This window comes from Manduca sexta, chromosome 20 (assembly GCF_014839805.1).
Source record: "Manduca sexta isolate Smith_Timp_Sample1 chromosome 20, JHU_Msex_v1.0, whole genome shotgun sequence".
In the NCBI taxonomy this organism is placed as follows: Eukaryota; Metazoa; Arthropoda; class Insecta; order Lepidoptera; family Sphingidae; genus Manduca; species Manduca sexta.
Genome location: NC_051134.1, coordinates 145,372 through 155,274, shown reverse-complemented (window position 1 = coordinate 155,274; position 9,903 = coordinate 145,372). Strand labels below are relative to the sequence as shown.

The 9,903-nt window shown below is 32.3% G+C and overlaps 1 long non-coding RNA gene across 1 annotated transcript; it reads right to left on the bottom strand.

Moving 5' to 3' along the window:
- Positions 1-2,436: 2,436 nt before the first annotated feature.
- On the bottom strand, positions 2,437-9,115 carry LOC119189910. The gene is made up of 3 exons (XR_005112669.1): positions 8,924-9,115; positions 4,838-4,996; positions 2,437-3,873 (listed from the first exon to the last, which is right to left on the bottom strand). It is a non-coding gene; the product is annotated as an uncharacterized LOC119189910 (long non-coding RNA).
- Positions 9,116-9,903: the final 788 nt, after the last annotated feature.

Below are 9,903 nucleotides of genomic sequence, written 5' to 3'. Positions count from 1 at the left end.
GTAATCAGGAATAGTAGTGTTATTCTGCCAAAGCCTGATGAGAGCAACTATATGTTCAATACCGTCTGTTAGTTTATGAGAAACAAAAATGAGTAGATTTTTATGGAAAGCATTTAACAAATAAAATTATTGAAAAAAGAAAAAAAATTAAGTGACATTGATAAGATTTACAAGAATTTTAAAAATAATCCCTTCACATGCTTCGTTGACATTTTATATACTTAAACAAGATATTATTAAATGTTTCATCCTACTCACTATTCACTTACGCCTACGTTAAATTACTATGGCGTCTATTTACGGCATTTTAAAAGACTCTTGGCAAAGTTACAAGTTCCAATTTATACCTATTTGAATTCGCGTGGTTTGTTTTGCTTATATTATTTGTTGCATTTATGCAATTCTTTTAGTTAGTATGAAGTCTGATGTTTTTTATGCAATTTTTATGTCGGACAAAAAATGAAGAGGTCATTTGTATTTTCATAGATCACTTTTTACTGCATTGCACCACTAGTTATATGATTTGTTGAGAGATTCAAAGCCGCTTTTTATATCGTCTGCCAACATTTTGTAACACGAATAACTTGCATTTCTAGACAAGTTCTTTATATGCTAACATTACAAAGACTTTGATGGATGAGGTATTTGAAAAATTTGCCTTTAAGATTGTTAAATATTCACAATAAATTCTTAATATTACATTCAACGACATTCACTAACAGAAATTGCCTTGACTTGTTTTATAACGGAACGTGACATCAAATTATTATATTCCAACCTTTACATACTAATTTGTAAGACCCTTTTAAGTGCTGTGTACTTAAATTTTACTCGAAAATTCAGCACCAGAGGCTAATTAAAGTACGCTCTATATACAGTGGCACAGTCAATGAAACCTACATTCATTCTAAAATAGAATGTAAAATACAAGAAGTTTAAGGATCGTCACAGACCGGGCAAAAAATATTGTCCTTCTATACTGACAATATAAAATTGCTGCGTTATACTTTTCAACCACGGAAATAGCCCATTCCAGTTTCCTCGCAATATCGCAAGAGATATGCCTACACGACTGAGATTATTGGTGTGAACTTACACACTACAACTTTATTTAGTAGCAGAAGCCTATGAGAGTTCGCAAACATTTTCTGGCCTTCTCCTTTCATTCATCCGAAGAGGGTTCCTTCTTCCCCCACACTTCCTTTCCCAGGTATCTCCTCCTAACTATCCTCCAGGGCCCTGCATTCGCTAAGACTGAGGATTCCAGTATCCCATTCCCAGGTTTACTCCGGTTTTGATTGTGGGTGCGATACATAAAAAAAAACTTTATTTAACTTGCTTTGATAATTGTACAAGACTAAATGTGCGAAAATAATATTATTTTACATTCAACACATTAAAAATAGAGTAACAGGTATGTAATTCTCGTTATTCAGTACTCACCTCTCCGTCTGCGTATACCCTAAGCAAAACATTACCAACAGGTCCCTACGCACCGAGAAATTCGAACAAAATAAACACAGGTAATTTGCAATGCCAAATGTTGGAACTGTGTCTTATCATCCTTGAATAATTGTTTGTACTGAGAGGTTTAATTGTATTTAAACATCTCAGGACCACATTTGAGACTGACATAAATGTTTGATTAATTGTACGTTAGTTTATTGTTGTACATGTTTGTATTCGTCTTGTAGTTATTGTTTATTAATTAGTAGACAGTCTGCGTCTAGATCCTAAATATATATGAATTATTTATTTCTACATGGTCGGGTACATTTTTTGCATTTTGACGAGGTTAAGCATATTAATATGTTAGTTATTTATTTTCGTGATAAAAGTTAGAATAAAAATTGGTTTATAACCTACAGTTTCTTTTGAAATTTGAGTAAACCCATGCATGAATTTTAGCCGTTCACGGATGCTGATGCGGATTTATTTTTGGTTCATACACGTGAAAGTGGATACGGATGTTAGTTTTTTTTTAAAGAGATTGTTAATTTTTATGTAAATGAGTTAAGTTTTTTGTTTTTTAGTGATTTTTGAAATGGGTTTTATTTTTTGTTTAAGCTTTGATGTATTTTGCATTTTGTTAGTAAAAAGTAGACCCAACTGACTACGCAAAAGTAATCATTGTATTCCTATATCTTGCATCTGTAACCAATCTGCTAATATGCAGTTCAGATTGGAGGAGTGTTTACGCAAAAAGCGACTGTATTAGGTAACTGAATAAAGTTTTATTCAAGCAATGTCAAGCAAGCAAGCAAGCAAGCAAATCTGCGATACGCAATACCGAAATCCGCATCCGCAAAATCCACTTTGATTAATATGGATGCGGATGCGAAAATCCGCAACATCCCTAGCATAAAATAAATATTTCCTTCCACATTCCATATTTTTCATCTGACAATATTTGACATCTGGAAATCAACGTCAAACCTACACAGAATTTAGAAACACTTAAAATATCCCACTGTAGAGACATGAGATGTTAAAGCTCTTTCAACTAAATTCCCAGTGCACTGATATAATATTCTTTACATTAGTAACAAAACTTTGCCAAACAAAAAGTTATTATATACAACCAAATAAAGATAAATGGTCCCTCGCGAAACAGTAAAAGCCAATAGCACTAACTGTTATGGGTCAATTTTTATTATCAAATGGATTTAATATCCAGTTTATTGTAGGAACGTCCCCACATATACGAAATAAACCAAATATTTCAAAAGCTAAAGCTCGGTATAAGTTTCGGTGAAAAAGTAATTTGTTGTTGCTATCTTGGTTGGCCCGTCCCGAATTCAAGTTAATCAAAGAAAGGTCTGATAATAAAAATCTTGCTTCATTTCTGAATAACACTGATTTATATTGAACATTCGAGAGATATTAAAACAAGATAAAATTCTTAGGATTCGAAAAATGGATTTGCAAAAATTGATAAAGCATTTAATGTAGTGTAAGCACACATTAGCCTCATCAAATGTGAAGAAAAGAAAATATTGGGGCACTTGAGATAATAAAACGTTCAAGATTTTTTATCTCATAAAATAAATCTTTCATTTTATATTCAATATTACATCGGAACATTGTTTTGATAAAATCTTATAATAAATGACTTCGTCCTTTGTTAATAAAAACATAATATTACTCGCTTTTTAGTAACTATTCGGAATATGTAGAAAGAAAATGATATATTTTTCTAATATTTACGCCTAAAAACATTGAAGTTAAAACATAAATAAAGGAACACCTCTAGAACTTCTATAAAACAGTTCTATTAAGAAATTCACTTATGGGACACTATATATTATGTAAGTGTTGTTATAAATAGTGATTAAAAACCACAAACATAAATAATTGGAATAAAAAAAGATATAACGCATTTCTATTTGAATTGACAAAGGTGCTTCTACAATCAATCTTTTTGGCAGGTCTAGAGTTAATTACATAATGCGTGACTTCTCTTATAACCCTTTTGAACATGATAACTGCGACGTCCCTCAAGTATATCTTTAGGGCATGCCTAAATATTGCAGACATTCGTAGTTGTCCACATAGTTATTTTATGAAAAATAATTTGAGAATAAAGGAGCGAATAACTACTTAGATTATTGACTGAATTACATGTTTTGTTCGTATTTGCTAGTACCTAATAATATATAAAACAAGAAGATATTAATTAGTTACTTACATAATTTATTAGAAATTACCATCTATATTCTGAGTATAATACTAACACTGGAACACACATATTTATTTATCTTACATACTAATATACTCATCAGTTCGTTATCGTAAAATATTAATATATTAGTTCACACTCCATATTAGGCCAAAACGTTATACATATTTACACTTTACGTCCATGTATGTAGGCTGAAACAAAAAAGAGAGAATTATTAAAGAGAAAAAGAATAATTGTTGTGTACTACTTACAAAACATACTTGTTTCTATATATTTGCATTTGTTTCTATAATAAGTTCGGCCTAAGAAAACACATCATATTCAGTCTTGCTTATAAACTTGTTTTAGCGTTAAAAGGTGGTTAAGAATTGCTTAAATACATGTCTAAAACATCACCGGTTCCTAGTTTGAACCTAATTAAGAGGCAAGATGGCGGGTTTTGACTTACAGCTGATCGAGCAAATTTGTATTTTAACTAAGCATAGCTTTGCTAATTTTTATAAGTAGGACTGATTGTATCTTAACATGGCAACAAAAATAGATACGACTCGTAGTTGTTGAAAATCGTGGGAAACCCTTCATAATACTATTACGCGTATATTTCGAGCCGCTATTCAGGGAAAGCATTCAACTATTCTGTGGGTTTAATGAGCCTGTGTATATCCTGTTTCAAACAAGCCCGCAAATTGTGTCGACTGACGAAGGGTAATCATCCCTCGTCAATCGAAGCTTCATGTGAACCCCAAACACACATTTACTATCAGGGGCTGAGGGGTCATTTGCCTTGCTAGTATATAAAAAAAAAATAACTTTTTTTTTTATTGCTTTGAATGATTGGATGAGCTTGCCATTCGTGTGATGGTATGTGATACGACCGACCATAAACAGTAGAAACACCATCCAACACCTTGAATTACGAAGTATTGTTTGGTATTCCACTGCGCTCGCCATCCTGAGACATGAGATGTTAAGTAAGTCTTATGATATCCAATAGCTATACTGGCTAAAATGTTCTTCAAACCTGAACACAACATTGACTACACACTGCTGCTCGGCGGCGGAAATAGACATTACGGTGGTACCTACCCAGGAGCACTCTCACATAGACCTACCACCAGTAAACACCAGTAACTAATACTCAAAAGAACTACTCACCATCGTAGTAGGTCCTGTGCGGGCACTTAGGGCAGCTAGCAAGCGAAGGCGGTCTCAGCAACTGGTGGTCGGTGTGAGTCCGATACAACGAGCGCGGCCATTCGCCCGCTGCATTTCCTCTTGAATCTCTGAGTTCCTCGATACCTGTAGAGACGTATACTTCAAGGGGATTATTTTAATAGTGACTATTTAAATGATTTTGATATATATCATCATGATCATAATTATTACTGGACATTTACTTTTTATGTTTCTTTCTTTTATCCTTAATTTATTATTTAATATGAATTAATTATGATAAAAATGTTCAAATATAGAATTTCGAATGGAGTTTAAATAATTCATGGTTAAACTGCATTTACGATTTTCAAACACAATCGTGTGTGAATTCTTTTTGATAAATGTGTGTTTAATGTACTACAATAGAGTTATATTGTATTACTTTCTTGCTAGAATAAATGCGGAATCTAAATAACCGTAGCTTAAATCAAGGATTATGTGTTTGCTTTTATTTATCTGTTCCATAGCGGTTTATTCTGAGATTTGTTCAAGTTCTTCGTTAATTTAATAGTTGTTATGTCAATGTTTAGGGTTGGACCCAATTATTTCTAGAATGATTCAATTCCGTGTTAGTGTTTCTATTAGGTGTTAAATTGAAAGAAAAGGAATGAAAGTAATGAATACTTTTTATTAGACAATTAGTGTAAGTATATTGAAAATAAATCAGAAAAAATCCCATTGATATTTATCTCTATTACATCTCTTTGTATTTCTTAACATTATATATTATGTACCTTACAAAGAAAGGTTACAAAAAGGTCCAAGGAAATTAGTAATAAACTCCGAGAGACGTGACTTCATATAACATTTTTAGCAGAAGGGAATAAGGAAAAATTGCCGCATACATGACTTTGCCATAAAATCGGAAGAATTATGTATAAGCAAAGTTGAGAAGTCATCGCTTTGCACAGAATAATATTGTGGATTTCATATTTAAGTTTGTACACGACTTTAAATATTAGGCAAGTGTTTGTATTCAAAACCGAACCGTACTACTATAATCTTAAAATTACTATTCTACTTTAGTTCTGATGTTAGTTTTTATGACTATCTTTCGACTTTAATCCGCAATTATCTTTATAATGTATTTTCTACAGCGTAAAATGTCTCTCTGCAAACGTATTACACATAAGAAAGCCATTAAATTAAGGTATTTAGATAGATTTCAAGTGTCATTCATGATCTTTTTAACATTCTTTTAGTAATATAGAGACTTTATCGAAATGGATCTAATTTCCTTTGTAACTTTAGCGATAAGGAAAACTGTCCCGAGGACAATCATTAATCTCTTGCAATAAGGAAACAATGCTGACTAAGAAGGCATCGGATGGTTTTACTTTTCTTATTTCTTATATTAATGTGAATGTTACAGATAAGCGTTGAGCCGTTCAACAACATGCGGATGTAGGGCTCATTCAGGCGATGTTGTTGTGAATGGCAAAATATGTGTGTTTTTTGTAACTTACAGAGAACGGAGTAGGTTAAAAATGTACAGGGTCATTTTGACATTGCGTTAAAAAATGAAACAACATACTTGTCTTCACCTTTGCTGACATTGTGCCAAAAATCATCCATTAATAACGAATATTTTCACCAAAAATTCTGGTTTTATAATACTTTTTCTGGTTTTTTTGATCATACACACACACGCACAACATCACGCATTTTATCCCCGAAGGTTTTTTTGATCATTTTGTAGTTTAATGCGGATATGGCGTGTGCGCGTTACTTCTGACTGAAATGTTGCCGCTGCAACGAATTCTCTTAGAGTAGTAATAGTGGCGCATGAGGGCGCGTAAAATTAAAATTACTTTTTATTTTGTTCGAAACTTACACATTTTTATTTTACATTTACGGCACAAGTAACTTATTGTAAATTGTTATTTCCAAGTAGTTAAGTATGTGGTTTCATTTAGTAACGCAGTGTGAAAATGGCCCTGTATTTTTTTTATGTAAAACGATGAATATGAACTATTGTTCATAATTTTGGTAATATTTATTTTAATCATAACAATGACCTATAGTTTTACGTATACGATATCTTGTTTTTGGTATATATATACGCCTACGATACATGCTGTGCCTAGTGTAGGGACCTAGGTATAGTTTTTGTCCTATGGTCTCAGTTTAATTTTATTAGTATGTTGTACCTGAGAGTTGTTTGTTTTAGTTCATAAGGAAAATTGTATTTCTGGTAAATTTGATAAATAAATTTGATTTGACATATTATGCTCTGTAAATGAAAATTATTGTCGGTACTACAGTATGAATATTATCGACTAGCGTGCGTGGATATCCATTCTTTTCCATACGTGACTAGTGCTGATTTTTATGGAAATGTGGTCCATTGTTCGCATGCTAATGGGCTTCTGCCATACCGAACATGTCTGAACGTGCAAAATCTCGACAGGTTTCAATATTTACGAAAATCTCTAACTTTGCTCTAACTTCTCAGTATAATAGATATTACGTCCATGTTTTTGAAAAACATTGCTTTTAATATCACAACGCGATAAAATTTAATTAGTCAATACAAAACTATAATTTTACATTTGGTTACGAAAGTATTAAAATTTATACACACACTTTCACGGTCACAAATTCCAGACTCCAGACTCAGACTACTGAGTAGAGAAATCTAACATCACTGCCCGGGGATCGAACCCGAGACCTCATCCCTGTAGTCGTACCGTAATACAACTATGCCATCGAGACAGTCATAATAGAACTCACATCTATTAAAAATAGCGAATAAAATAACATCGGCTCTATACTTCATATTTTTGTCCCACTTTCTAGAAACGGCCCGCGGACATACTCTACTAACAAAGATATTAAACAGTATAGTTAGTTATAGACTGGACATCAGGACCAAATTCTTGCTCCAAAAGTTATTAACAATTGATAATAAGTCGTTGTCTTATTTGAAATGTCCGGGTGACAAGATGTCATAGCGTCCTCAGATAAATAACATATTTCCAGAAAATATGCTAAAATGCGCATTCAATAGGTACAAAACACGATATTGAAAGAATATGAATTATTTTACAATGATGTTTTGCTATTTTACAATACACTGAGTAATTAACACAACATTTTTGTATAACAATCTTTCCAATGTCCTCTCTATAATTTTAGAACTCTTAGCCTACTATAGAGGATATGTGAGCGGTAATTAGGTAAAATAAAATCAAGATATGACACAAAAAGTTATATTTGCTTCCCACATTACTTTCACTTCGCTGAGTTCGAGATAAAATTAATTATACTAAAACTTTTGTAAGACTAAGTTCGTGTAATCTTCGCTCAAGTGTCATTAGCACCGCATTAACATTCGTTATGTCAGATTGTAAGTAACGTAATTAATTGTCTTTTATTTGCGCGACATTTCTTTTATGTATTTATTTGTGGAGTAATATTAGGTTTTTCTCCTTAGTTGTTACTAAGGGCTGATGCCCGGAGTCACGATTTTGTGCTTGTCTTCTGGTTGCAGCTCTACCTTATCCTTCAGTAATAAAGGCGTGATGTTTTATTATTTTTGAATTAAGAGTTTGATAGTATACTTGCTTTGTTCAAACTTTAAGTGATTTCCAATAAATAAAGCATTGTGTGAATTTGGGAAGCAAAATTGGTAGGCATACTTATCAGAATATTCGCTTTGTTAGATTAATAGAATTCTTTAATGTTATTTATGATTAGAAAAAATGATTTTAAAAGTTACACGATTTTCTTCTGTGTAGTGTTATACGATTTACTATATTTAAGACCTGCATTTTATTTAAAATAAATCTTAAATAAAATGCAGGTCTTAAATATAGTAAATCGTATAACTAACCTAACCTAATAAAATTAATCTATTCATAACCGATCCCCATATCGTACTAAAAACTGTATCAGCTCCTTGTTTATGAAACTAAAGAACTATGAAAAACCACCTACAGCTAAAATATAAATGATACTAAAGTGATTGCGTGAAGTGCTATAATACCAAAGATCACTTCAATAATTACGTTAACGAGTAAAAACCTGATCGGGATCGACTGCCGGATTGGGACACGCAGTCGGGAGGCGACTCCGGGAGCGGTCTCTTCCTGCGCCAACAAACGTCGCGCCAACGGCACAGGATCGCTGTCCTGAAGTATGTTCGGAATCTGTGGACAATATATTGCACTTAGAATATTGCAAAGAGAATTATAGATGCATTATATCAAAGTCTCAATTCAGTTCAATTCAATTTTTAGATTGTAGTTCTATCATTGGCAGACGATGATTTTGCCAATGTCAATGTGAAAGTATGAAAATTTACGGTAATTTTTATGGGTCTAATATTATCTATCACTGTTGAGGTAAATAAAGCAATGGCATCGCAAAATAATCGAAAAACACAAGTTCATATTGTCTTATTCTTATTTTTTTAAAATTTATTAACCATAAAGTTTACAATGGCAGAATATGAAACAATAATAAAATAACAAAGGAGTTATGTCATTTATCGACGGTCGCTGCAATAGGCTCGATCTATGCTAATGTATAAAGTTGAAGAGTTTGTTTTTTGAACGTGGTAATGTCCTGACATTACCGTTTAATAGTTCCTGAACTATTAAACCAATTTTCAAACATTTTCACCAATTAAAAGCTACATTACTCCTTATTGGTATATTTTTTATCTCGGGAAAATATATATCCAGGAAAAAAACTTTAAGACGAGCGGGGCCGCATAACAAATTTAAACAAAAAATTATTATCCAAAACTTCTACAAAAATTATCGCTTTTATACGAAGGAAATTGAACATTTATTCAACTTTAAACATAACTATTAAGTTATTCAGCTATTGTGTCATAATAATATTTACGTAACAAATATCTTAATCTAAATAACCACAAACCTTACGTAAATGATTAAAATATGCTCAAGACTTCAGACGACACCTCGTTATAAAATAATTGAAACCAAATTCTATCATTAGGGAGCAATATATTATCAGAGAAATCCTCTGGGCTGTGG